Source organism: Castor canadensis, chromosome 15 (assembly GCF_047511655.1).
Source record: "Castor canadensis chromosome 15, mCasCan1.hap1v2, whole genome shotgun sequence".
Lineage (NCBI taxonomy): Eukaryota > Metazoa > Chordata > Mammalia > Rodentia > Castoridae > Castor > Castor canadensis.
The window spans coordinates 69,990,965-70,018,764 of record NC_133400.1 but is presented as its reverse complement, the minus strand read 5'-3'; the positions used below and the strand labels follow the sequence as shown (position 1 = coordinate 70,018,764).

Here is a 27,800-nt window from a genome sequence, read left to right as displayed (position 1 = left end):
GAGAGAGATTTGCGGGGCGGGAACCTCGCAGTGCCTTCTGGGAACGCGCTGCGCCTTGGGCTTTGTTTCCGCGCGGAGAGCGGGGTTTGGTTTTCCAGCGTTGAGGGCTTCCGCTGGGGGCCTCCGCCGCAGGCAGCATGTCGGGGGTCCGCGCTGTGCGGATCAGCATCGAGTCGGCCTGCGAGAAGCACGTGCAGGAAGTGGGCCTGGATGGCACTGAGACCTACCTGCAGCCGCTGTCCATGTCCCAGAACCTGGCGCGCCTGGCCCAGCGGATCGACTTCAGCCAGGGTTCGGGCTCCGAGGAGGAGGAGGAGGAGGCGGCGGGGGCCGAGGGCGACGCGCAGGACTGGGCGGGCGCCGGTTCCAGCGCGGACCAGGACGACGAGGAAGGTAGGAAGGTAGCTGCTCGGCCGTGCAGCAAAGATGTGCGCTTGGAAGCCGCCCCGTCGCGTCTCCATTGCAGCGGGACTTTCAGGACACGGCCTAACTCCTGATGCTCCTGTCCTGCGGGTCTCTGAGTGGCAGCGTTTGAGTCACTGTCACCGGTAACGTGTCTGACACTGTTTTAAACGGAGCGCCTGTAGTGTGGCACACTTAGTGGTTGAGAGCTCAGCGGCTGTGTGACCTCCGCATTTACTTTGCTTCTCTGCAGCGTGCAGGATGGATAGGAGCACCTGCCATTAAGAGGTTCTGTGTCAGGCTGGTGGAGTGGCTCAAGTGGTGGAGCGCCTGCCAGCAAGCGTGAAGCCCTGAGTTCAAATCCCAGTGCCGCCCCCCGCCCCGCAAAAAAGAGGTCTGTGGCGACTGGAATGTGAGTTCAAGTTTAAGGTAGGCTGGGGGCGTGGCTCAAGTGGTGGAGCACCTGCCTCGCACGCCTGAGGCCCAGAGTTTAAGCCCCAGTGCTACCAAAAAAAAAAAAAAAAAGTCTAAGATAGGGAGAGGTCGGATCTTGTAGACCCTAGTAGATCAGGATAAGCATTTGGCTTCTATCAGAAGAACAGCCTAAAACTTTTAGAGGATTTTAAGTAGACACGGTGATTTGCTTGTTTATAAGATCACACTGGATGCTTTGCAGTAAATGAGTTACAGGAAAAAACAAAACTGGAAGGGAGGAGGCTACATAGTAGGAAATTGCAGAAGCAGCATGAGTGGGTTTTGTATTCTTATTGTCATTGTCAAACTTTTTTTTTTAAATCACAATTCTTGATTTAGTTATGCAACAGACCCAGTGTAAGTGGGAATTTAAAGATGCCCGTTTCAATATTGAGTGTGGTGGTACATGCTTGTAATCCCAGCCTGTAACTCCAGCGCTTGGGAAGCTGAGGCAGAAGGATCACAGGTCTACGCCAATCTAGGCTAAATAGTGAGAAGCTGTCTCAAAAAGAAGAGGGAAAAGATTGTCATGTATAAAATTGACAGAAATTAAAAAACTAAAAATATTGTTAATATCCTGTGTTGGGAATGTGACTTGGTAGAGCTTTTCTTGGAAGGCAGTTTAGAAGTTTAATATGTGCCGGAATTTTAAATGTGCATCTCTTTTGGTCCACTAATATCACACCTAAATATTTAGCCTACAAAAAAACTTGTACATTTACACAAGTATGTGTTTGAGATGCTTACACTATCAGCATTGTTGGAAGCACTCCATGTCTGTTGAATAGGAATGGTTAAAGTTATTGTACATCCATGTTCCAGAATATTATAGAAGGAAGTGGACCCATGAATATGTGCTGATGTGGAAGTGTCTCTAGATCTTATTAAGTGTGTGTGTGTGGGGGGGGAAGCAAGTAACAGAAAAATGGGAATATATGTATGTAAATGTATAGGAAAGCCTTTGAAAGGATGCACTCCAGCTATTGCTAGTGGTTATCTCAGAAGAGAATCAAGGATGAGAACAAAGGAAAACTTTCACTTTTTACTCAAATAGTTTGTCATCTGAACACTAAACAGTGAGCATGTATCAAATAAAAGACACTTGCAAGGAAGTGTAAGTATGCTAGTGTAGCTAATACCAGGGCTGGCAGTACAGGCCAGCTTTGGCTTCAAACTTTTCTGTTTCAATTCTCTGTCATTACTTGAATTCAAGTTCTAAAAGCTGGAAGTAAGCAGGACATTAAAAGGCTTGCATAAATTTAAAAGTGTCTAGCTGTAATATTGTATTGAGAGAGTTAACTTCTGGAATTGAGACATTTGTCATATCAAGAATGCTGTATTAAGTCTTAACAAAGATTCAAGAAAGGTTGGAGGGAATAGGATAAAAGGCAGACAGTCTGAAAGAACATTATTTCTCCTTTTAGTATTGTAAGCCTTCCAAATGAGCTTTTCTGTCTTCTATTCAATGTAACTTATACTTCTGTATTTCTTGTTCTTTTTTTTCTCTTTTCAAGATTGGTGAAGTTTCAACCTTCCTTATGGCCTTGGGACTCAGTGAAGAACAATATGAGAAGTGCACTGACAGAAATGTGTGTTCTTTATGATGTTCTCAGTATTGTTAGGGATAAAAAGTTTATGACTCTCGATCCTGTCTCTCAGGATGCACTTCCTCCAAAACAGGTATTTGTAGGCTTTAATTGAAACTTTTTATTAAGTCCCTGAACCATTTTTTGGTTGTATGCCTATTGTCCAGATGAAGATTTGGACTTTCTGGTCCAAAGCAAAAGCATAAAACTGCTTTGTATCTGTATCTGTATTTTTTTTTTTCTTATGTTTGTGTGACTCTTGGAGGTGTTGAGATTTGTTAATGTAATGCTTTAAAGTTTCCCAAATCTTAGGAAATTCTTACCGCCTGGGTCTTTAGTCTGTGATATATTTCACACAAAATGTGATAATAGAATGGCTTTAGACTTAAACAGACTCAGTTCTGCCTCTACCCTCACTAGTTGTGTAGCCTTAAATGTCAGTTCTTTCCCCTTCCTTTTGTTTAAGAGATTGGTTAGAAAACTAAGGCCAAATTATGGAGCATATGAATTGTTGGTATTAGATAAAGACTATATTCGGTATTTGAACATTTGAAGATGAAAGAGAGGTAGCAGAATGATGGATTAGTGAATGAAGCATCAGAAACCAAGGAGACTGCTAGGAAAGTCCTTAGGAAAACAGGCATCAGGAGTGGGGTAAGAGTGTGTCATGGAGAGGAGGTAATGATTGTTAGAACCCATGTACAAATAAAATTAATTAAATATAATTGCTCATTTAGTATATACTTCCTTCATTTTAAAGAGAGAAAAGTAAGGTCTAGAGGATTTGTAGTATGTCAGGTTTCAGTCAAGCTTGTAGTTTGGGAACCAAGACTAGAACTTGCACATCTTACTCGTGGCACATTGCTTTTTTCACTCCATGTAAACAGTCTCTAGGAGCATAACGTCTTCAAGAAATTTGAGTTAGATTGTCTAATGTGAATTTTGACTATTATACAACCAGAAAACTTTCTTTTATTAAACTTGTACTTTTGGAAGTATATCCAGGTAATAAAATACACAAATTGGTTATGATTGTGGATATATATATAGATAGATAGATTTACTGAGCTCAGTTTTCAGAAGTGAAGTACATTTAATATTAATTCTGTGTAATAATTCCAAAAGCCCTTTGCCTCAAGAGGTAGAACACCTCCTAGCAGGCACATGGAGGCCCTGGGTTCAAACTCAGGTACCACCAAAAGTACTTTGATAAGTTGTAGTAATATAATTTTATATTCATTCTCACTGAACTCATTCATTAAATCAGGTATTTCAAGCATTGTTGTAGTGTCAGTGTCTGTATAATGGTTTCTGCTGTCACCTAAGTTACATTCCAGCAGGGATTATAGACTTTTGTGTATGAGTACCACGGAAGGGTATATATGTGGGTAGCAGTTGAGATAGCAGTATACAAGAAGGGGTATTTCTAGTCCATTGTGGTACTTTTGGTTTAACAGAGGTCTATATGTTAGTTGACTAAAAAATACGTTCAGGTTATTTTTTATTATTATTTAAAAAAACATTGTAAGGTGGCAGAGTGGCTCAAGTGGTAGAGTACCTGCCTAGCAAGTGTGAAGCCCTAAGTTCAAACCCCAGTACCACAAAAAAAAAAAAAAAAAAAATTTTTTTTTGGAGTGCCAGGAGATATAAAGCGGTTCATTGTCCCTCTTTGCTTTTCCTTAATTTCTAAATTTTCTCTTGAAAAGGTGTCTTGTTATTGAGAAAATGTGTAATTTTAAAGTCATCTGAAAATAAAACAGAACTGCAGTTTTGGATAGAAAACTTGATAGATTATTTTTGATAGAATCCTCAGACGTTGCAGCTGATATCTAAAAAGAAGTCACTTGCTGGAGCAGCACAAATCCTACTGAAGGGAGCAGAAAGACTGACTAAGTCAGTTACGGAAAACCAAGAAAACAAGCTACAAAGAGACTTCAACTCTGAGCTCTTGAGATTAAGGCAACACTGGAAGCCTAGAAAAATTGGAGATAAAATTCTTGGTGATCTGAGCTACAGAAGTGCAGGTATGGATAATTGTTAAAAACTGTTCATTTTGTGTACATATATAGGGCTGACTGTAATGTTACACATCCTTCAATAATACATTGCTTGTCAGCTACATGTTAAAATTTCGAAAATTTAATTTCTTTACACTTCAGCCAAAACCGTTCTTCTCATAGCCCTATAATAAATAACCTAGCTTCAATTTGAAAACCTGTTAGGCTCATTAAACAGACGATTTGAAGATGTTGTATATAAGGTTCACAGGTCAATGGGGTAAAAACTTTGAATGCTGAGAGATGAGGCAAGGAGTCCTGGTTGGGGTACTTGAGAAAACAATATTAGAATGAGGTCTTAAAAGGAATCACATGGCTCACACCTGTAATCCTAGCTACTTGGGAGGCAGAGATCAGCAAGATCGGGGTTAGAAGCCAGCCCAGGCAAATAGTTCAAGAGATCCTATCTTGAAAATAACCCAGCACTATAACAGGGCTGGTGGGGTGGCTCAGGTTGTAGAGTGCCTACCTAACAAGCATGAGGCCCTGAGTTCAAACCTCAGTACCACCAAAGGAAAAATAAAACCCAATGGATTCATGTGCTAGTGCAAGCCATCGTTATCCTAAAATTAAAATTAAAGGAAGGGCTGATAAAAGGAAATGCACATTAAAACCATGCTAAGATTCCACCTCACTCCTGTTAGAATAGCCATCATCAAAAACACCACTGACAACAGGTGTTGGCGAGGATGCAGGGAAAAAGGAACCCTCATACACTGTTGGTGGGAATGCAAGCTAGTGCAACCACTCTGGGAAAAAATTTGGAGACTTCTTAAAAAACTGAACATAGATCTGCCATATGATCCAGCAATCCCACTCCTGGGGATACACCCAAAGGAATGCACCATAGATTACTCCAGAGGCACCTGCATACCATGTTTACTACAGCACTATTGACAATAGCCAAGTTATGGAAACAACCAAGATGCCCCACTACTGACAAACAGATTAAGAAAATGTGGTACTTCTACACAATGAAATTTTACTCAGCCATGAAGAAGATTGAAATCTTATCATTCGCAAATAAATGGATGGAACTGGAGACCATCATTCTGAGTGAGCTACTCAGGAGACAGAGATCAGGAGGATTGTGGTTCAAAGCCAGCCTGGGCAAATAGTTCAAGAGACCCTATCTCGAAAAAACCCATCACAAAAAAGGGCTGGTGGAGTGGCTCAAGAAGATACAGACCCTGAGTTTAAACTCCAGTACTGCAAAAAAATAAAGGAAGGTAAGTCAAGGTGATTAAGTTAAATACTAGAAGACCTAAATACTTCACTGATGCAAATTTGAGAATTTTGACCTCTGAAGGTAAAAAATCCCACTACAAAGCTGATAAATCCATTTTTTACATGGTCTGTAGAAGTAGTACTTTATGGTTTTAGACATTGTAAGTTCTTTCTCACAAATAATTATGTGCAGATACTTAATTTCTCTTTGGGATGATCATTTATGATTATGAAAAGATTGAATTACATTGTTTTTAATGGCAAGAAGATCTAGAATATCTTCCCTTGTTATAAGACAGGAGTTGCACTTAATCATCCACTCATATAATTTAACTGCACAAAAATACATCCCATAAGAATATGGGAATTGGCTGGAAAAGGATCCTGTGTGCAGTGTTCTTTTGTCTTTCTGTTGCTGGATTCAGAATACTTCAACTGCAACCAGATTACAGAGGTTGAGCTCTGGAAGTATATTATCCCTGAGGCTTAAATTTGAGAAATTTAGAAGCACACTTATTTTTAAAGTAAAACCCCACTGGAATACACAATTTGTGTGGCCTATGGAGTTCACATTATAATGATACCCTTACTCTAAGACCTGTTTGTTTTGCTTTGCTTTTGTGGTTTTGGGGATCAAATCCAGGGCCTCTAGCATGCTAGTGCTCTTCCACACAGCCGTACCCTAGCCCAGGAGTGTTGTTCAATTTTTATTTTTTTGATGGGAGTGAAGTTTGAACTCTGGGCTTTGCGCTTGTAAAGCAGGTGCTCTACTGCTTGAGCCACACCTCCAGTTCATTTTGTTCTGGGGATTTTGGAGATGAGATCTAGCCAACTACTTGTCCTGATTGGCCTCAAACCATAATCTTACTGATCTTAGCCTCCCAAGTAATTAGGATTACAGAAGTGAGCTACCTAGCTGCTTTTTTTTTTTAAAGATAAATAATATCTTTTCCCTGCTTCCTTTCTTCCCTTTGCTCACCATTCCTTCTCTTTTCCCACCAAAAAACCCACATTTTTAGGGGGAGCTTGGTTTACGGTTCAGTGATGTGGATATGAAGTATTACATGTTTAGTATGTATGTTGAATTAATGTGCTTTCTGTTCATTTTCCTATCTTTACTCTGTTAGGATCTCTTTTTCCCCATCATGCTACATTTGAAGTAATAAAGAACACAGATATTGATCTGGATAAGAAGATACCTGAAGGTTACTGTCCCCTTGATGTCCAAATTCCTAGTGATTGAGAGGGTTTTGCATATATCAAGGTATTGATCAAAGTATTTTGTCAAAGCTGGGCTCTGGAGGCTCACACCTGGAATCCTAGCAGAGATCAGGAGGCTCTCTGTTCAAAGCCAGCCCAGGCAAATAGTTTGTGAGACCCTATCTTGAAAATACCCAAAACAAAATGGCTGGTGAAGTGGCTCAAGCATAAAGCACCTGCATAGCAAGCGTGAGGCCTTAAGTTCAAGCCCCAGTACTGCTCCTCCCACCTCCCCACCCCGCAAAAAAAGAGTATTTTTAAAGTAATTTCTTTTTTTTTTGCAGTACTGGGGCTTGAACTCAGGGCCTACACTTTGAGCCATTCTGCCAGCCATTTTTTGTGATGGTTTTTTCAAGATAGGTTCCCACAAACTATTTGCCTGTGCTGGCTTCTACCTGTGATCCTCCTGATCTCTGCCTCCTGAGTAAATGGGATTACAGACGTGAGCCACCTGTGCCGGCTCTTTTGTTTTTTGTTTTGTTTTTTTTTTTTCTTTTTCTTTTTTGTTAAAACTTTATTTGTGCTTCCAAGTGTAGGCCCAAGGCAGCGACTTTCAAGAAGTCTACTCTGAGAAACGCTTTAGGTTCTAGTCTATGCATGTTTCCCATAGTCTCCCCGAACATGTTGCACACATGTTGCTTAATTTCAGTTCACAATCACTGCAGTCCAACCTGCACATAATGTTAGGCTCACTCCACCTACACTAGAGTTGTGAGTATTCTCCCTCACTCTAGTTTTGCTTATTATCAGAGGTTTTTTGGGATGATCTTAGTCACTTAGTTTCTTGGCTACTTTTGAATATGAAACCTAAAGAATTCTTAAGTGACTGTGTTTGGGGGAGGTTGTTTTATAGGCATTAGCAGTAGAAGCAGGACTGTAACTAATCCTGTCTGGCATTGCTAACCATTTCGGCTAACTCACAGGGCCTGTGCCCCAGAACCATCAACAAGGGCCAGAACTTCAGCAGGGCAGCTTTGTTTTGAGGTTTGGAGGGATGATGCACTAGGCTGGGTCTCAGCAGGGCACACAGCATCCTGTCAGGTTCTCTCAGCTTGAACCCTTATAGAGCCTGAAAAGTTTTGGGAGTATGGGTCACACTCCTCAGCCTCAGAATAGATTATTTTCCCTCAGTCGAGATTTTCAGACTCAAGTAATGTCTTATTACCCTGAAGCTAATTTGCTAACATTTTTTCTCTGTTCTTATTGTTCTACAGGTGTCCATTCAAAAACAGGCTCCAGACATTGGTGATCTTGGCACAGTTAATCTCTTCAAGTGATCTTTGCCCAAATCCAAACCAGGTGTGGTTATGTTCAACTCTCTAACTTCTTGACTTAACTTACATAAACCAAACATAAATATAGCAAGGGGAAATAGATGCTTTGGAGTATGACAGTATAGAACTGTTTTTTTTGGGGGGGGGTGGGAGGGGCTGGCCTTGAACCATGATCTTTCTGATCTCAGCCTCCCCTAAGTAGCTAGGATTACAGGCGTGCGTTACTGATGCCTGGCTTTTTTTTAGACAGGGTCTTATTATGTAGCCCAGGTTAGCCTTGAACTTGCAGTCCTCCAAACTAAGCCTTCCAAATGCTGGGATTACAAGCATGTACCACCATGCCCAGCTCTGGAAATATACTTTTTATAATTTGTAAATCAATGAATAGCTATACTTTTTTTTTGGTCCTGGGGCTTGAACTCAGGACCTACACCTTCAGCCACTCTACCAGCCCTTTGTATAATGGGTGTTTTTGAGATAGGGTCTCTCAGACTATTTCCTTGGGCTGCTTCAAACCACGATCCTTCTGATCTCGGCCTCCTGAGTAGGTAGGATTACAGGCGTGAGTCACCAGCACTCAGTCTTTTTTATTTTTTAGATTGAATTTATTTACTAGTATTCTCTGGTTAAAGGAAGTGGGATTTTTATTTTTGGCGAAAAATACGTTGTACTAGGGGTTAGCATTTTCTGAACTTATATATTCAGGTCATCATTGAGGCTAGTTAATACATAGGTAGTATGGTCAGAGAGTTGAAATATACCCATATCTCTTGTCTTTCAGGTTCCCCACATTGGCAGGCAAAATTAGAGGCAGCACAGAATGTTCTCTTGTGTAAAGAAATTTTTGCGCAGCTCTCTCGGGAAGCTGTTCGAATTAAATCACAGATTCCTCACATTGTAGTGAAAAACCAGATTATCTCTCAACCCTTTCCAAGTAAGAACAGCCAGCCTTTTTTGAGACTTAAATGGTACTTTGTATTTTGGGGAACAAGATAGCTACTTGGGTGTGTTGGGAGAATAATAACAGCAAAGAGGAGACTGATAACACAAAAGTGTGCTGTCCATTATGGCGGCCAGGAAAGCACATAACACAGTGCCAGTTTTATTGAGTGTCCTAAGGAGTGTAACTCTTGGATTTTAAAAGCATATAATAAAAATTGTACTCACATGGCTACTGTTAGCATCAGTTGTTTCCAAGTGAGGTTTTTCACCGATACTGCTTTGACTAAAGAAAATGTCAGTTTAAAAAATTTACTCATAATATTCCTACATTTGTAGAAGCTAGATTTTTATTCAAATACAATTAGACTTATTCTAGAAATCATTTTTTCATTAACTTTGCACTTACTCTTTTAATATAAATTCTTACAACTGTATATTAAGACTTAAATTTTTAACACTGTGCCTTATCAAGGGAATAGGTTATAGAAGTGAAAAATTCCATCTCAGTTCTCATTGGAGCAGAGAAGAGTATCTGTTTCCTACTGGATAAGAATCAGATACTAATTCTGTGTTAAAGAACAATAAAAAAACCTTGGTTTAAATTTTTTTTTTTAATTTTAAAGGCAGGAAGAAAAAATATATAGCTTGTTCACCAGTCTTTAGCCACAGCTCAAAGTCAGCAACCATATTATATAGAATTGACATGAACAATTCAATTGTTCAACAGAATTTGAATTGTTAAAATGCACAGGAGTCTGTTATATTCATGAGTGGTCATTTTGGTGAGGGCTGATCTTCAAGTTTAGAATGTGTAATTTTTGAGGATGCGTTGTTATTGTACCTTATGAGGGAAGACATTTTGAGAATGGGCTGTGATGATACTTCATGAAGATAATTTGTACCTGTCCACATTGTAGGTTATTTGCATCTGTCCTTTTTATAAATAGGTTTGCAGTTACCTATTTCTTTGTGCCATTCCTCAAATGATAAGAAATCCCAGAAATCTGCTATTGAGAAGCAAAGTCCAGAAGATCATCTCTATGTTCTGGAGCATAATTTGCACCTACTGATTAGAGAGGTAATAAAATAAATGTTTTCTTTGCATTGTGGTGAGCACATCCAGGGCAATGAATATGTACAAACCTCCTCTCCGCTGAGTTTCAGTTATGCACATAGCAACAGCATTCACTACCTGATGAGGAGGATCCTTCTGTGTGCTGGAGGTTCTGAAATAATCAGAATAAAGTCCTTGTTTGCAAGCATAGTGGTAGGAATATTTATACAACGAGGTTTTTTGTTTTGTTTTGTTTTGTTTGTGGTACTGGGTTTTAAACTCGGGGCCTACACCTTGAGCCACTCCAACAGCCCTTTTTTTTGTGATGAGTTTTTCAAGATAGGGTTTTGTGAACTATTTGCCCAGGCTGGCTTTGAACCACAATCCCACTGATCTCTGCCTCCTGAGTAGCTAGGATTATAGGCATGGGCCACTGGCGCATAGCTACAATGAGTTTTATAGTAGGACTATAGAAAATACATACTGAAGGGTGCAGAGAGAAGGCCAATTCTGATGGGGACGGGGCAGAGAGAGATGGAAAAAGTTATGCTGTGGTCTGTGACTGGAAATGGAAGTCATCTACAGCTATGTTTCCAAAGTGCTAGTTCACAGTACAGACTCATTTCAAAGGGAGCTCCTGAGATACTTCACAGAAGTATGTATTCTAGCCTCCCTACCCTGCCCCAAGATCTGGTGCAGTTGATTGTGATGGTGTGAAAGCTGTTGTTTTTAAAAATCTCAGGTTGCTCATAAGCAGCCAAATGTGGGGATCTCTGAGTCTAAGACATAGTGAAATAAATATCTACTGATGGCATATATTTTCTCGACGAGACTAAGTGAAGTACAGTTGTTTTATATTTTAAATAAAAATTATAGCTCAGTGGCTACATCTGTAATCCTAGCTACTTGGGAGGTTAAGATCCAGAGGATCTCCGTTTCAGGCCAGGCCAACCCAGGCAAATAGTTTGAGATACACCATCTCCAAAGTAACCACACCGAAATGGACTGGAGCTGTGGCTCGAGTGGTACAGCACCTGCTTTGCAAATGCGAAACCCAGAGTTTAAACCCCAGTCCCACAAAAAATAAATAAATAAATAAATACAAATAAAAAATTATAATCTCCAAGGGGTCCTTCTCTTTACAGACTTGTATTGTGCATGATCTGGTAGATGCTAGCATGTATCTTCTCTGCCACAATTGCTTTCATGTGTAGTTCAAGCCTATTGCTTTCAGTGTTTCCAAGGTGTGAGCCCTGCTTTGATTAAATACTGTGTTGTATTTACTTCGTGGGTATTGGTCATTTCAAATGGCTGTTTTTGTCAGTTTCATAAACAGACCTTGAGTTCCATCATGATGCCTCACCCAGCAAGGGCACCTTTTGGCCACAAGAGAATGAGACTTTCGGGTCCTCAAGCTTTTGATAAAAATGAAATTAATTCTTTAGTGAAGGACTTCTGGAAAAAAATAATTAAATAAGCAAAGCATATTTTTCTAAGGATCAGGTAAGGATGAAGAAAGCAACTTTTTCTGTGAAATTGAGGTCCTTTTTCCTGTATTGCTTCATGTAATTAATTTTTGGAGCTTTAACCTTTTTTCCCCCCAGGAAGAAGGTGGCTGTAGTGTAAGAGTTTATGAAGATAGGCAAGGTCCTGACATGTATGGGGAAGGGTTAGATGCATGGCCAATATAACTTAATGTAGTGTTTCTAACACTGCACTAAAATTTTACAGACAAGTGACTAGACATATGCATCAGGAAACTAGACTTTTTTTATTTTACTAAATCTAGGTTCATAAAATTTTATATCCTACCTTCTCCTAATACTGTATTGCAAATTTTTCTTCTTTCACCAAGTTCTTAAAGATACTTTTTTTTGTGTGTGTGATCTGGGGATTGAACTCAGGGCCTATACCTTGAGCCACTCCAGCAGCCCTTTTTTTTTTTCCCATGATGATGTTTTTTGAGATAGGGTTTGGAGAACTTTTTGTCCAGTCTGGCTTTGAACCTCGATCCTCCTTGCTAGCTAGGATTACAGGCATGAGCCACCAATGCCCGGCATTCAAAGATACTTTAATAGCTGAGTCATATACTCTTAAGTGAGTATTCTGTAATTTCTTTCCAAATTTTCAGTCACTAGGTATTTTTTTATGCCCAGTTTGTTGATAGATGCGGAGCAGAACATTCTTGCATCCGTGTCTGTCTGTTGTAGGAATTTTGATTCACTGTCAGGGAAGCAAACTATGGAAAGGGAAAGTTAAGAGCAGATTAGAAATTACCACTACTGGAGCAGCAGGAGAAAAGAGCAAATCCTCGTTTATGTGAAAGTCCCTTTCCACCATAGCTGTTGTCATTTCTTCCCATTTTCTCTAAGCTGTTTGTCTTTCCAATAAATTGCTAAAGTTAGACAATTAGAAAGAAAGGGCATCCAGTAGTTTGATCAATTTACATAATTTATGTTTTGGATCTAAGCAGTGTGTCTAAGGTACAAAGGAAAGAGTACTTGCTTTGCAGTTGACTCCCAGGTTTTATACCCCAGCTTACAGCTATGTGACCTTGGCAAATTGCTTAACAATGCTAACCTTTTTTCTCTTTTGAAAAATGGAGAAAATAGTTCCTACCCAGTATATAGAGTTGTAAGATTAAGCAATACAATTAATGAAAGCACTTAATTATAGTATTTGGTATATAATGAACACTTAATGTTATTTCTCATTTTTATTTATCATATTTTTCTTTCTTGGTGTGTAAGATTTTGATTGTGCTTAAGGTCTCCTAGCTTCTCTTGAATTTGATTTTAATTCTATTATAATAATCTAAGTACGGGTGTCTCCTATGTCATTTGTTACCAGGGATCAAGTATTGACACTTGCGAATGATTTGTTTCAGATTAGTTAGGGCCTGAGAAGTATCTTTCTTACTTGTGGCCTGATAAGCTTTCCTGAATGGGACAAAACAAATGGAGTTGAAAGAGCATAAGCCTGTCATGAATTGTGATAATCACGAATGTGTGATTGATACGAGTTGTGAGATGAAGCTAAGACCAGCACATCAGTGCAGTGTGCAGAGGTTCTCAGAACTACCTCTACCTTTGTTTAAAATCTTTGCTTTTCAGGCTGGGGGTATGGCTCAGTGGTAGATGACCTGCCTAACAAGTAGAAGGCCATGAGTTCAAACCTCAACAAGGAGGGGTAAGGGGGGGGCTTTGCTTTTCAAATGGTGGTATTTTCAAAAAGTAGTCATTTGATTTCCATGTTTTCATATAATCAGTTTAAATCCTTTCATTTTATATGGTGACTTTTTAAGAACTTTAACTTTTCTTTTAAAGAACTGCTGCAACCATTGACAGCTTAGCAAGCCGCATTGAGGATCCTCGGATACAGGCCCATTGGTCAAATATCAATGATGTTTATGAGTCTAGTGTGAAAGTATTGTATCACCTCACAAGGTTATGAGCAAATATGCAAGTAAGTGTCAAGATAAAAGTCGTGTGTTCAGGATGTTAAGTTGCTTGTTAGGCACTGGTGTTTGCTAAGGGATTCTATTAAACTTTTGTTTTTTGTTTGCTAGGGTGCAGTAACATTTCAGTAATAATATCAACTGTCATGTTTGTAAGAATGTAAAGTAAGAATGTCTAAAATAATATCTATTAGGTAAATGTCACACATTTGAGCTACAGAAAAAGTGAACCCAGCCTTTCCGCTCTAGTGGCCCCATCTCCTTAGACACAGGCCACACTGCTTCAGTTATTGCCTCTAGGCTATGACATGCCTAGTGCACTTGAGACAGGACAGCCATTTATACTAGAGCCTGTACTCTGTGTGTTGTGCCTAGAACGGCCCAGGATTTGAAGTTCTTTCTTGGCCTGGCATTGATCCTGGGTCTAATCCAGTTCATGATTATGCCTTTTAAACCAGTTGATAGTTGTGTGTCTGTGAAGTGGCAAAATGATTTTTGTCCCAGCATTCTTTGACATGCTGTCTGCTTGATTTTACATTCACAATTCATAAGTTAATACAGTTGTCTAGGAGCCATAAACACATGTTTTGGGTCTCCATTTGAACCTCTTTGAAATTTAACAACTGATAAGGCACAGCTGAGGCCCTTTCCCAAGTTAGTCTGCGAAAGCCTCGAGGAAACATTTGTCAGGGTCTGTGAGTACTTTTTATTTATTTTTCAAGGGGCAGGTTTTATTTCAGACAGACCTAACTAGTTATGGTGAACAAAACATGGTGAGACACAAAATCACTGACCTTTAAAGTAGGAACAGAAAATGCATTTATATTATTTTTTGTTTTTGTCTTTGTTTTTTTTGTTTGTTTGTTTCTTTGCAGTACTCAGGAGTGAACTCAGGGCCTTGTGTTTGCTAGGCAGGGGCTTTACCACTTTTGCCACTCCACCACCCCTATAATACTACTTTTTAATGGGGCAGTTTTAATTCACTATTTTTTAATGAAAAATGGTAAGCATAAGCTCATACAAGATAAAAGAATATACAATGTAAAGGAAATTAATTAGTTTTGAAACTTACATGAAAAAAGATGGAATGAAACTGAACCATAATTTTCTCCTCTATCTAAAGAAATAAAATAATTGGGTGGTTTTGGGATGTGATGGAAAGAATGGGTGTTGAATATAGGGGAAACAAATTTGGAATGCGTTTCTACCTTTTAAGACTGGGTAATGGGATCAGAGGTTATGATTATACTACAGTCCATTTCTGGTTGTGTTTAAATTTTTCCATAATAAAAAATGTTGAGAGAATGAGTGCAAAAAAAAGAAAGGAGACAATTATTGGCATTCAGTAGTTTATGTCCAATCCAAAACAACCTTGTGATTCTGGTTACAATATTCAATGTGAATTCTGTAAAGAAAATTTGATGATAGATCCTTGACAGAATCAGGAAGAGAGAGTTGAGTGTTGTGGAGCACGACTGTAATCCCAGCATTCAGGAGGCTGAGGCAAGAGGTTTTGAGTTTGAGGCTAGCCTGGGCAATATAGCAAGAATTTGTCTCAACCAAAAAAAGAAAAGGGGATCACGAGAGATCCTCATCTTTTAGAGGCTACTTAGAATTGAAAGCAATTTTCAGAACATCATTCTAGGAAAGTCTTTGCGTTCTCAAGTATATATATCCCACCTGCACCTTACTTCTTTTGTGCAGCTTTCTAAAAAAAATTAAAAATTTTAATTCCCTGTGTTGTGTAATCATCATAGTTATCTAGTAGTTCAGAATTTCTCCATCATCCCAAAAAGAAACTCTGCATATTAGCGGTCATTTACGATCTGTACTCTTTTTTTCCTCCACCTTGATGAGATAGTCTCACTGTATAGCGTAGGGTGGTCTTGAACTCATGCTCCTCCTGCCTCCACCTCCCAAGTGCTGGGATGAAAGGCCTGCACCATCATTCCTAGTTTGTGTGCTTCTTTTTACTTAGTAGCAAATTAGTGAATTGACATTCCTTATATGGATCTGCCTCATTCTTTTCTTATGCATATAATGTGTTCCATTATATGTATCAAGTGAGTTTTGTTGTTGTTATTTTAAGCTGGATGCTGCTGGCTCACGCCTCTAAACCTAGCTACCTGGGAAGCTGAGTTGGGGAGGATCACAGTTCGAGCCAGCCCAGGCAAATACTTTGTGAGACCCCCCATCTCCAAAATAACCAGAGCAAAGTGGACTGGAGGTGTAGCTCAGGTGTTAAGCCCTGAGTTCAAACTCCAGTCCCACAAAAAAAAAATTTTTAATTTTCCCTAGGTGGAGATTTTTGTTGGATGTCAGCAAAATAACTTGTGTATGCTCAAATATGTGTGTGTGTATATACGTACATGTATGTATTATATATGTATACATATATAATACGTGTATATATATATATTTTTTTTTCTGGCAGTACTGGGGTTTAAACTCAGGATCTCACAAGGCAGGCACTCTGAGCCACACCTCCAGCTCCTGCAAATATATCTGTAGGATTAAGTCCTTATAAATGTAACTGCTGGGTTGAAAGTGAGGACATTTAAATTTTTGACTAATACTTTCAAGTTGTTCTTCAAAGTGTTTGCTATAAGTATACCTCATCAATAGTGAGTGATAAGAATTCCTGTCCCTTCACACTCTTGTTTAATTTTCTTTTTGTTTTTTTTTGGGGGAGGGGAGAACTCAAGTTTGAACTCAGGGCTTCAAGCAGGCGCTCTACCTCTTGAGTCACACCTATCTACCTGGGCTGACCTTGAAACACGATACTCCCGGTCTCATCCTCCCAAGTAGCTAAGGTTACAGGCATGAGCCACCAGCACTGGCTTGTTTAAATTTATTTATTTTTTAATTTGCTTAAGTCTGTGTCTTTTCCTTTAAGCCTTCTGAGCTTTGTTTTACTTTGAAAAAATAATGTAAGCTTTAATTTATCAAAATTACAATTTAGAGCCAGCACCAGTGGCTCATGCCTATAATCCTAGCTACTCAGGAGACGAACAGATCAGGAGGATCGAGGTTGAAAGCTAGCCCTGGGCAAGTAGATACACTCTGTTTCCAAAAAACCCATCCCAATAAAAGGGTGAGATGGTTCAAATGGTAAGAGCGCCTGCCTAGCAGGCATGAGGCCCTGAGTTCAAACCCCAGTTCCACACTCCCCACTCCCCCAAAAAAATTTACAGTTTTAGAGCTGGAGGCGTGGGTCAACTGATGGAGCACCTACCTAGCAAGTGCAAAGCCCTGAGTTCAAACTCCCGTCCCACCAGGATAAACAAAAAACAAAACCAAAATGCTTTATTCCCAAATATGTACTGTAAGATAAAGTTAAAAACAAGAGGTTCTAGTATCTAACATATATATTTGTTAGATATATATGTATGTTAGACTCAGATTGATCGATCGATCTGCTTGCTAGCAGACACTGCTTGAGCCACGTTGCTAGCCTCTTTTTTTGTGATAGTTTTTTTTTTTTACAAGATAGGGTGTCCCAAACTGTTTGCCTTGGGCAAACTTTGAACTGCTATCCTCCTGATCTCTGCCTCCTGAGAAGGTAGAATTACAGGTTTGAGCCACAGGCACCTGGCTGTAAGTTGTTTGGAAGAGTACTGTGGTCTGAATGGTATGTATTAAAAACTTTATGACTTTTTTGTTTGACCTATGCCAAGTTAATAGAGTGCATATTCTGATTTCTTTGCTGATTATTTCAGGATAAACTTTTTATAATTAGCAAAACTTTTTCCCTTTCTGTGTGAGGTTTTTGTTTTGTTTTGGTTTTTTGCAGTACTGGGATTGCAAAGCAGGCTGTACTGCTTGAGCTACCCCTCTACTCCATTTTTCTGTGGTTATTTTGGAGAATCTTCTGTATTCCCTGGGCTGGCCTCAAACCAGGATCCTTCCAATCCCTTACAGGCATGAGCCACTGGTGTCCAGACACACCTAGTTTTTGTTGGTTGAGATGGGGGTCTGTGAAACTTTTTGCCTAAACTTACTTCAAACTGAGATCCTCCCAGTCAGCTTCCAGAGTAGCTAGGATTACAGGCATGAGTCACCATGCTAGCATCTATGTAAGAGTGTGACCTTTGGTTAACTCTGGGAAGATGTTGTCTATATTACTAGGCTAAATTACTTCTGGCAAAAATGGTCCCAAACTAATGAGATACATCTAGTTTGGGAACAATTTTATATAATGACAGGTGCCTTTGGACTTCCTGAATTGTGTAACTTTTAAAACAGGGCTTCTCTTAATGGGGACCTTGGAAACCATGCCTATGGAGATACTACAAGAGCTTGTAGCTCTAGTGGGGGATGTCAGGGCAGGTCCATATATGCCCAGTATGAATCTCGTCACAAGGAGGTATGTGCTGCTGTGTAGACAGCTGCATGTCCTGCTGTGAACTGCCAGAGAAGAGCATATGCTGTTGGCCTGGCCTACTGAGTAGACTGGTGCTCTGTGTGGTCTGATTGTTTAGTGGAACCTAGGAAGACCACCCCACTCCTCCGTAAATGTTAGTGTAGATTGTTAAAACTGATTTTTTTCCATGGTAATATAATTGAATGTTTGTGGCATTGTGTAAGATAATTTTGAATGTTCCTGATTTTTAGCGTGTGTATCTGTAAAGGTCCATTCAGCTGCAGTTGAACATTGGAGTTGAGCAGGTCCGAGTCGCACACAAGAGATGGAAGAGTGATTACACTATCTCATCAGGAGCCCGAGCTACAGGATTTTCTTTTGTCTCAGGTAGTGGTTGCAAACAAATCCTTAATCCCTTTTTCTCATAACTGCTTGAAGAACAAGCTAAGAAGTAATTAAAATGTAGTCAATTATAAAAGGAGGACCCCCCCCCCACACACACACACCCTTTATTGCCTTTTATTTTTTGGTTGTACTGAAGGGCTGAACTTAGGGACTCACGCTTTCTAGGAGGGCACTCTAGCCCTTCAGCCACACCTCCAGCCTGGATTTCATGTAATTTCTAATGACATTTGCAATCTGCTGGTTAATTCAAAATGTTAATGAACTGCTGTAGATTTGTTTCCACTCACTTTATTTTTGTTTATTTGGTAGGTTTTTTGAGACAGGGTCTGTGAAGCCCAGACTGACCTTGTGCTCTCTATCTTCCTTCCCTCAGCCTGTTCTTTTTTTTGGTAGTGGTACTATGGATTGAACTCGGCCTCACGCTTGCTAGGGAGTTGTTTTACCACTTGAGCTACACTTCCAGCCCTTCACCTACTTTTGTTTGAGATGAAGGACCAGTTCTGAGACTAGCAAATTTTTGTTTCTTAGGATTTCCAGGACTTACAGCCTCTCCAGGACTAGGAGTTGAGAAGTATTAACCCAAGAAAACTAGAGAAAGGGAGATCAGATGCCAAATAATAATGAACATTATCCATAGTAATAAGTTGAATGTTGTAATCTTAAAATAGCAGTATAGAAAGTACTGGAGTTTGGTCCCCACTTGACAACCAACTTGCTTTGGGGCACTAGATACATTTCTGGTCCTTTCTTTCCTTATTTGTAAACTAAGAACAGTATTTTTACTGCCTTCTCCCTGAAGTTACCACAGCTAGTCTAGTGAGATACTGAATTATGGGAGAAAGGATAGAGGGTGGATTTTTGAAATGTTAGGGTGAGATCCTGTTTTTTCACATAAAAGAGAAAAACATTCCCCATCCCAGAAGCAATAATCTTGTGTTCTGATTTGCGTCTTTGGTGCCAAGTCAATAAAATGTATTTGTGAAGGATGGTAGCTCTTAGCCGATTAGATACTAAATGGCTTTGACCATGTATGCTTAAGCATACACGCAAACCTGTTGAACTGTTACTCCATAGCTTGTAGAATGAGTGGAAAGTCTAGAGACCAAGATTTGCAAATGGATAGAAATCCAAAGAGGCTGGGGGAATGGCACTGCTGCGCTCACTGCTGGGGGCAGAGTCTAAAGAAGAAACAGGCAGCATGTGTGGGAGGGTCCGGCTACAAAGTTGTGGGTGTAGGAGAGCCATTAACGGTAGTCATCAGCCCTAGCCCAAGGTTAACGGGAGGGACAAGTTACACCACAAAAGGAGAGCCACATAGAGTAAGCCACTTGAGAAGACCAGCGGCCTTTTGTCAAGAGACTCCGCCAGCCTAGATAACCTCACAGGGATGGTGCCGAGGGAGAAAATACCCTGACTCACTGTCCTCCTTGCTGTCTTGCTGGCAGCTGTTGGATAGCCCCCATTACTTGGGTGGGTGCCATTACCTGAACCCCACTTGAAGCCAGAGAACCTAAGAGGCTGTTAACAGTTGCGCCTCCCAGGGCAGAGAGTAGGGTAGGGACTAGACTTGAAGAGCGAATGGAGGATATTTAGCATACCTGCTACTTTTAGTGTTGCTTCACATTCAGTGATCCGGGTGGGAGACTCCATTTGGAGTTTAGGTCATGTGCCTGTGCTCAAGCTGCCAGCGGACAGGGAAAGCAAGTACCAGGAATTCAGTCTCCTGCAATGGCAGGAGGGGTCTTGCTCCCTTTTTGTAGTAGTCACACAGAGGAGGGCTCCTAAACATAAGACAGGGTTGCTGTCTAGGCACTGCAAACCCTTAACAGAAGTTTACAAGGATGATGTCAAGTCACTGCAAGTAAAAGTACTGACTGTCATATTTCCTTTTCCTTTCACAGATGTCACAGCATCAGGTGCATGCAGTGCAGCAGCTGGCCAAGGTTATGGGCTGGCAGGTACTCAGCTTCAGCAATCATGTGGGACTTGGGCCCATAGAGAGCATTGGCAATGCCTCCGCCATAACAGTGGCCTCCCCGAGTGGAGACTATGCTATTTCAGGTACTTTCTGCAGCTCTGAATGAGTAGGAACCATTGGGATTTTGACTTTAACATTTTGCTTTAATAGTTAAATATCCATAAAAGTAATTTATCTCTGGTGAGTTGATTTTTTTTTTTTACAGTGATGTTTATCTGATCATATCTGTTACTCAGAACAAAAGACTATTACTTCTCTTTCTAGTACTTAAAACCATTTAGCTTGTGGGCTGGGCTGTAGCTAAGGAGTACAGCACTTGCCTAGCATGCATGGGGTCATGGGTTTGATCCCCAGTATCACAAAAAAAAAAAAAAATTCTTATCTTAGCAGCACATTAGACCTTGGTAGATCCTCTAAACAGTCAGCATTGTTATTCCTGCAGTCTCAGGTGTTGAATGGATATGGTGCTATACACATGGACAGAACCACAGAGGTAGAACCAAGAGGAGGTGCTTAATAAAACACCTACTTTGAGGAGACTCCCTTTTTTTTTTTTTTCAGATGGTTGTACTAGGATTTGAACTTGGCCTTGAGCTTGCTAGGCAAGCACTACCATTTGAGCCATACACCAACCCTTTTTTGCGTTAGGTATTTTTCAGTTAGGGTATCGTGTGTTTGTATCGTGTATGGCCTCCGGCCATAGTCCTCCTACCTATGTCTCTTGGATAGCTAGGATTACAGGTGTGTCCTACTACACATGGCTTGTTTTTTGAGGTGGGGGTCTTGCTAACTTTTTGTCCATGGTGGCTTCAAATATCGAACCCTCCGGTCTCTGTCTGAGTAACTGAGATTACAGATGCGTACCACCGTGCCCAGCTCATCTTACATGATTTTTGTAGTGCACACAGTTTAGAGATATTTACAGTAGCTTGGTGCGTGCGTGTGTGTGTGTGTGTGTGTGTGTGTGCGCATAAATTAGTTTTTAAAAGTTAGTATTTTGGGTGGCTTGAGCCTGTACTCTCAGCTGCTCTCTCCGCTATTCAGAAGAGAGAGACCAGGAAGACTGAGGCTCAGGGCCAGCCCAGGCTGACAGTGAGGCCCTGAGTTCAAGCCCCAGCACCGCTCCCCGCCAAAAAGCATCATTTAACAAGATTGTTTAAGTTGTTGAACAGATAGGTTTTTATACTCAATAGAATGAAGTGGGATTTATTTCCCTTTTTTTTTTTCCTTATGGTAGTACTGGGGTTTGAACTCAGGGCTTTGAATTTGCAAAGCAGGCACTCTGCTACTTGAGCCACACGTCCAGTCTGTTTTGCTCTGGTTATTTTGGGGATGGAGTTCTCTCGACCTGTTTGCCTGGGCCGGCCTTGAACTGTGCTCCTCCCAATCTCAACCTCCTAAGTAGCTAGGATTATAGGTATAAGCCATCAGCGCCCAGCTATCCTTGGAATTTCCTTGTTTACAAAATGAGTTAATTGATATTTTGTTTTTTCCTCCATAGTTCGTAATGGACCTGAAAGTGGCAGCAAAATTATGGTTCAGTTTCCTCGTAACCAGTGTAAAGATCTTCCAAAAAGTGATGTTTTACAAGATAACAAATGGAGTCACCTTTGTGGACCCTTCAAAGAAGTCCAGTGGAATAAGATGGAAGGTCGGAACTTTGTTTATAAGATGGAGCTGCTTATGTCTGTGCTTAGTCCTTGTCTACTGTGATCTTTTCCAGGACAGCTTCCAGAAACCTTGACTTGAGATGTTTGCAGATAAGTTATAAGCACAAGGAAGGGAAATCTTCCAAAGGTGTATTTTTTTTTTTTACGAAAATAATAAATGTTTAACTAGCAGTTTGAAACCTTTCACTTTACAGGTAGCAAGTACTTTGAAATGCAGAAGTTTAAATACAGTTGTAGGTATATAGTAGGGGAAGATGTAAGATAATATTTTTATACAGTTAACCTGAAAAATGTTATTAATTTGCTTTTTAAAATGGCCCTTCTTTGATATTAACATCAAATAAAGTGTGTGTTTCAAATCAGCTATTCATTCTGTTTATTTTTGTTGTTTGTTTTCTTTGGCAGTATTGAGGGTTTAAACTCGGGGCCTCAGGGGGCTGTATAACTTGAGCCACACCCACAGCCCTCTTACCATTTCTTAAAAAGATCACATAATGTTGAAGAAGCACTCTTACGACCTAGCTTTCAGAGATTCACTTACACTGAGCAGACCCAGCTCTTTCCCAGCAGAAGGAAGTTCTCTCTATTTCTAGAACTCTTAAGCTGTGTATGTTAGAAAGCCGAGTCCCTCCTCCAGCTGTCTTCTTTACATGCCCAAGTCATAAACATAAGCAGTTTAACAACTTCCTCAGAAGGGGCACAAGGCAGATTGTACCTTCAGGGCTTCCTCCTGTCCTGTTGATCTGTTTTCCCATTTGAGTGACCTGTGTCCACTTGATACTCTTAGCATACTCATACCCAGCTGTCCCCTTGCCTCCCTTCTAGTCTCCTCAACTGACCTGGGTTGCTTTCCCCAATTTGTTCTTCCATTAGATCTCTGCTTTCTCTAGGGAAAGAACTAATGGACCCATGGGTTGGTTTTTTAAGTAACATGTTTATGTTTCTTGAAAATAGTGCTCCACTCCTAAAGTGTGTGTGAAGAATTCACATTATAAGAGATGCAGACTTGGGCTGGCAGAGTGGCTCAAATGGTAGAGCACCTTCCTAGCGAGTGTGAGGTCCTGAGTTCAAACCCCACAAAAAAAAAATATAGGCTTATGGACCTTTTGGTACCACCAAAACAATACATAGTAAAGTTTCCTTTGAAGTAAAACTTTGAATTTTTTTCTTTTCCTTTTGTCTTTTTTTTTGAGGGGGGCAGTATGGGGTTTTGAACTCAGGGCCTTATGCTTGCTAGGCAGGCACTGTACCACTTGAGCTACTCTGCCAGCTAAAACTGAATTTTTAAAACTTGTTTGGACGGAGTTGTGGCTCAAGCAGTAGAGCATTTGTTTTGCAAACTCAAAAGCCCTGAGTTCAAACCCCAGTTCCAATGAATCAATCAATAAAATCTTCTGTTTTAATAATTTCTAAGATAATGGCAGTAACCCATCATCTTCCTCCATCTTATTTTGTTTTTAAAGAAAAATGGAGCGTATGGGCTGTGATGCAACTTCTTTGTGCTTTTGTTTGCTTTTTGCCTCTTCGGACCAAGATTCTGCATCTTGGCTGAGGGTGTAGCTCAGTGGTAGAGTGCTTAGGCTGCGTGCCTGAACCCCGAAGTTCAAACTCCATACCGAGAAAAAAAGAGAGCCCCGCATCTTTCCATGGAAAATTTAAAAATTGGTAAGAATTTGCAGTTACTTATTAAAAGTCTTTAGTGCTTCAGAAATTCTGGTGGCTCACAAAATTTGCCTTGGCTAGCAGGCTAAACTGTACAAGTCTCACGTGTGATTTTTGGAGGCTTACACCAGAACAGTGACACATCAAGTTCTTACTGAAAGATCAGGTTTTGGTTTTTTAAGTTTCCCTTAATTGCAGATGGATACTTTGGTAAGTTAAAAAATGAATTACTCATATAAATTTTTAAAAAGATAAAAGCTCTTTTTATTTGATTCTCATAGACATAGAATTGTTGTCAAATATAAAAGTCCTGAACAGCTTACCGACCAGGACCACACTGAGTAGAACAGATGAGAACCCATGCATAGGAGTGGATAACTGATAGCTGTTAAGATCTTATGTCTTCCTTTCCCCATTCAGTTAAGTCTCTGTTAGTGAACAGCCATTACTCACCTACAGAACGGTAGAAACTGAAGCAGCTGAGTTGCTGAACCAGCCTCACTCTGCCTTGTGTTTACATTCCCAGCTTGTTTCAACCTGAATTACGTGGATCTGAGGGGGTATGTGCAGAGGAACTTGGGAGGTGATAGGGGAAAACCAATTAGTCCCAAGTGTTCAACAGGTTGGCAAAAGAGCTATATTTGGATATTGGCTCTGCTATTCGCTATCTGTATGAGCCTGGCAATGTTAACCTTTGAACTTGTTTTCTTACAAAGAAGTAGGCATAAAGAAACCCCTTTGCTAACCTCACAGCTATCAATAAGGTTGGTAATGGATGTTAAGTTCTAAAGGTGCCATGCAAATATAAAGCAGTAAGCAGCTGTAATTCTAAGAGTCAAGCTGTAAGAGGTGCTTAAAGCCCTTTTGCTGAAAGGCACAGACTCCTTACTTAGTCCCACAAATTAACTAAAAACAGGAAAAAACCTTGGCATTTCTGTCTCCATTTTCTACTTGTCCTTTGCTCTGAGCCATTCTCTCCTGCAGCCAGCTGCAGGCTGAGATCAGGAGGCTCACAGTTTGAGGCCAGCCTGAGCAAATACTGTTTGAGACCTCCATCTCCAAAATAACCACAACAAAATGGATTGGAGAAATGGCTCAAGTGGTAGAACTCCTGCTTTGCAAGCTTAAAGCCCTGAGTTCAAACCCCAGTCTCCCCCTTGCCCAACACAAAAGCATTTGAAAGTTTTAGAAACCAGATATATAACCTAGAGAGAGCGTTTCACATGTTCTATAATCCTACTTTAAATATTTTGGATGTGGAAGAAGATTTGGGGGTTTTCCAGGTAATTTTTAAAGCCATGCTCTGTGTTTTACCTCTCCTGAGACTCCCTACCTTTGTATTTAATATGTTCAGTCTCATTTCCCCAGTCTTGCTTTTTGCTGATGCTTGACATACTTGGGAGTAAAATAAAGTCTCTCTCATCTCATTTTAGGATGGTAACTATTTCCCAGGCTGAGAAACCCTGTGACACAGTACCATGGTGCAAGTTCTCTGAAGTCAATAGCCATAGCTGACATTGTTCACTATCTCCAACCACATGTTCACATCTAGAAATGTATCCTATGAAATACCACACAAAGCACAGATTCATAAGAGATCATGGTGTAAGGATTATCAAGTGGTCTGTAAAAGTGAAGAATTAAAAGACAGCTCTAAATGTCCTTGCATAAATGAAAAGCAAGTAAACGATACCAGAGGAGCCCCACATTCAGGTGCTCATTTATTACTTTTCTAAAAGCACAGCTAGATACTGTAGGAGTTTTCTGGCTCCCTTATCTAAGAACCAGGAACACTTGCATGTTTCATTGTTTTCATTTCCCTTTTACTGGTTGTGAATGAATCTTGCTTTACAGAAACTTTTTTTTTTTTTTGTGGGACGATAGACCTTATTTGACTTGAAATTTGACAGATGAGGACATCTGAGGTAGAAAGGTGACATACAGACTGATAACTTAATGAATATGCCAAGGAGAGGTCAATGGCAGATACTACTGCCAAAATGTATTCATGACTTTTCTTGTAACTTTAAGTGTGCTCAATCTGAGCCCTGTGGGACCCAAAGAAATAGTAATGGTGATCTATGATGTGTTCAGTATCTGAAAAAGCCTACTGGAAATTATACATTAACCCTCTCCAGCTTCACCAGATTGCTTTGCTGTGGCACTGTTAAATCAAATGGTACCCCTGATTATCTCATTTGGTTAGAAATTCTAATTGGCACTTAGGTATTGTCAATGAATAAGAATAGGAAACTGAATTATTTAATAAGTTCACTTTGTTTAGTAGGAAAAAGTCCTACTAAAGGTAGGCAAAATTTGAGGTACCCAAGGAAACGTATTTCTACACATAGAACTGCCTGAATAATCACTAGTTTTTTACAACAAAGTGAATTTAACCAAAACCACAGGTTTTTTAAAGCTAAAACTTTTGACTTTTTTTACATTGGCTATTGCTAATGCAAGGCTATTCCCTTTCTCTCATCCCCAAATATTAGTCTCCCATAAGCTTTTACATAAAACCCATTTATATAAAACGTTGACTCTGAATTCCCTGAAAGAGGTAAGAGTTGAGTGCATTCAGTAACGAGGAAACAGTGTTGGGTGAATGCAGCATGATATAAAGTTTGTCCAAGATTTTTCATTTGTATTTTTAAAAAAAGGTTTTCAGGAAACAATTATATCCATGCTATGGATTGCATTGTGCAGGCACAAAAAAGTGAAATTTAGGAATAGCTACAGACATGAAGTAACGCCCAAGCCACATTAAGGAAGATCAGGCAAGTTGTAGGGTACATACGTACAACAGAATGCAATTTAACTACAAGCAAAAATGGTTGAATATGTTGTAGAATGTAGACATGCATATGCATAAATGCATAAGGGTTCACACCAAATTTGACTATTGTTCCCTCTGGGAAGTAGAATGGAAGAAGGGGAGAACTTTTATTATGTATCATTTAGCCTTTTGAGAAGGATTTGTATTTAAACTAAATCAGACATACCCACCTGGTTTTTAAAAGACTGGAAAAAGTGATCTCTGCAACCATGCTCTCCTTAAGGATGGGAGATGCTGACATCTGGGCTAGAGGGTTCAGATGTACAGAAAGGCACAAACATTGGTAGCTCACACCACCTGTAAGGGGGAGTTGATTTGTGGATAGTCGTGCTAACAACTACTGAGATTCGCTCTGCTTTCAATAAACTTGAAGTGTCTGACGCTTCCCTGACCTATACTGGATATGTGAAAGGTAATGATTGCAAGAGGCAAGAGTTTCCTCCGTGTCCCCCAGCTTGTCGAGGAGACTGTGCTCAGAGTCATACCCCTGGGGATTTGCCCCATCACTTTTGAGTCCTTGGCTGGTCATGGCACTCGGCACTTCTTCTCTCCCCATGGTTACACTTAACCAGCCATGCTGAGTGGTATCCTCCCCAGACTGTCTGCATTCTTGCACTGGGCAATATCCGATAACAGACCTCTTGTGGCAGTGCTTCAGATCAGAGTAAGTCTCAAGTATCTCAAGTATTTGTTGTCTTATGTGGATTGTGGAGCACATGGGTTCTCTGTTTCAGCTCTTCTGCCAACCAGTAGAGCATGAAATGAGAAAGAATAATATCTTTTTGGGTTCTTAGATTTTATTGAGAAGATACTGTTGACAAAGCGTGTGTGTTCTATAGGGCAACATATGCAACACTGAATAAGGCAGACCGATCATCAGTAGTTTAAGCCCTTTCAAGAAGAAAGGACACAATGGAAATACTAATTGGTCTTTTGGCTACAGTAAAGAGAGGGAACATTGGTGCTAATAAGGTGGTGTTTTTCTTAATTGCTAAAAAGTACTTACTGTTAGAACCAATGTGATTAGTTCCATTGTCATTTAAGATATGTGCCTCACCCAGTGCTGTGGTTGAGAGTTTGGTGTGCATTCAACACTAACTGGAAACATCACCCCGAGCCTTTGCGTGCTTGGCAGGCAATGGCTGGCACAAAG

The 27,800-nt window shown here is 40.2% G+C and overlaps 1 pseudogene; it reads left to right on the top strand.

The window, feature by feature from the left end:
• Nucleotides 1-22,511, top strand: LOC109681308 (mediator of RNA polymerase II transcription subunit 17-like; annotated as a pseudogene).
• The last annotated feature ends 5,289 nt before the right edge of the window (nt 22,512-27,800 follow it).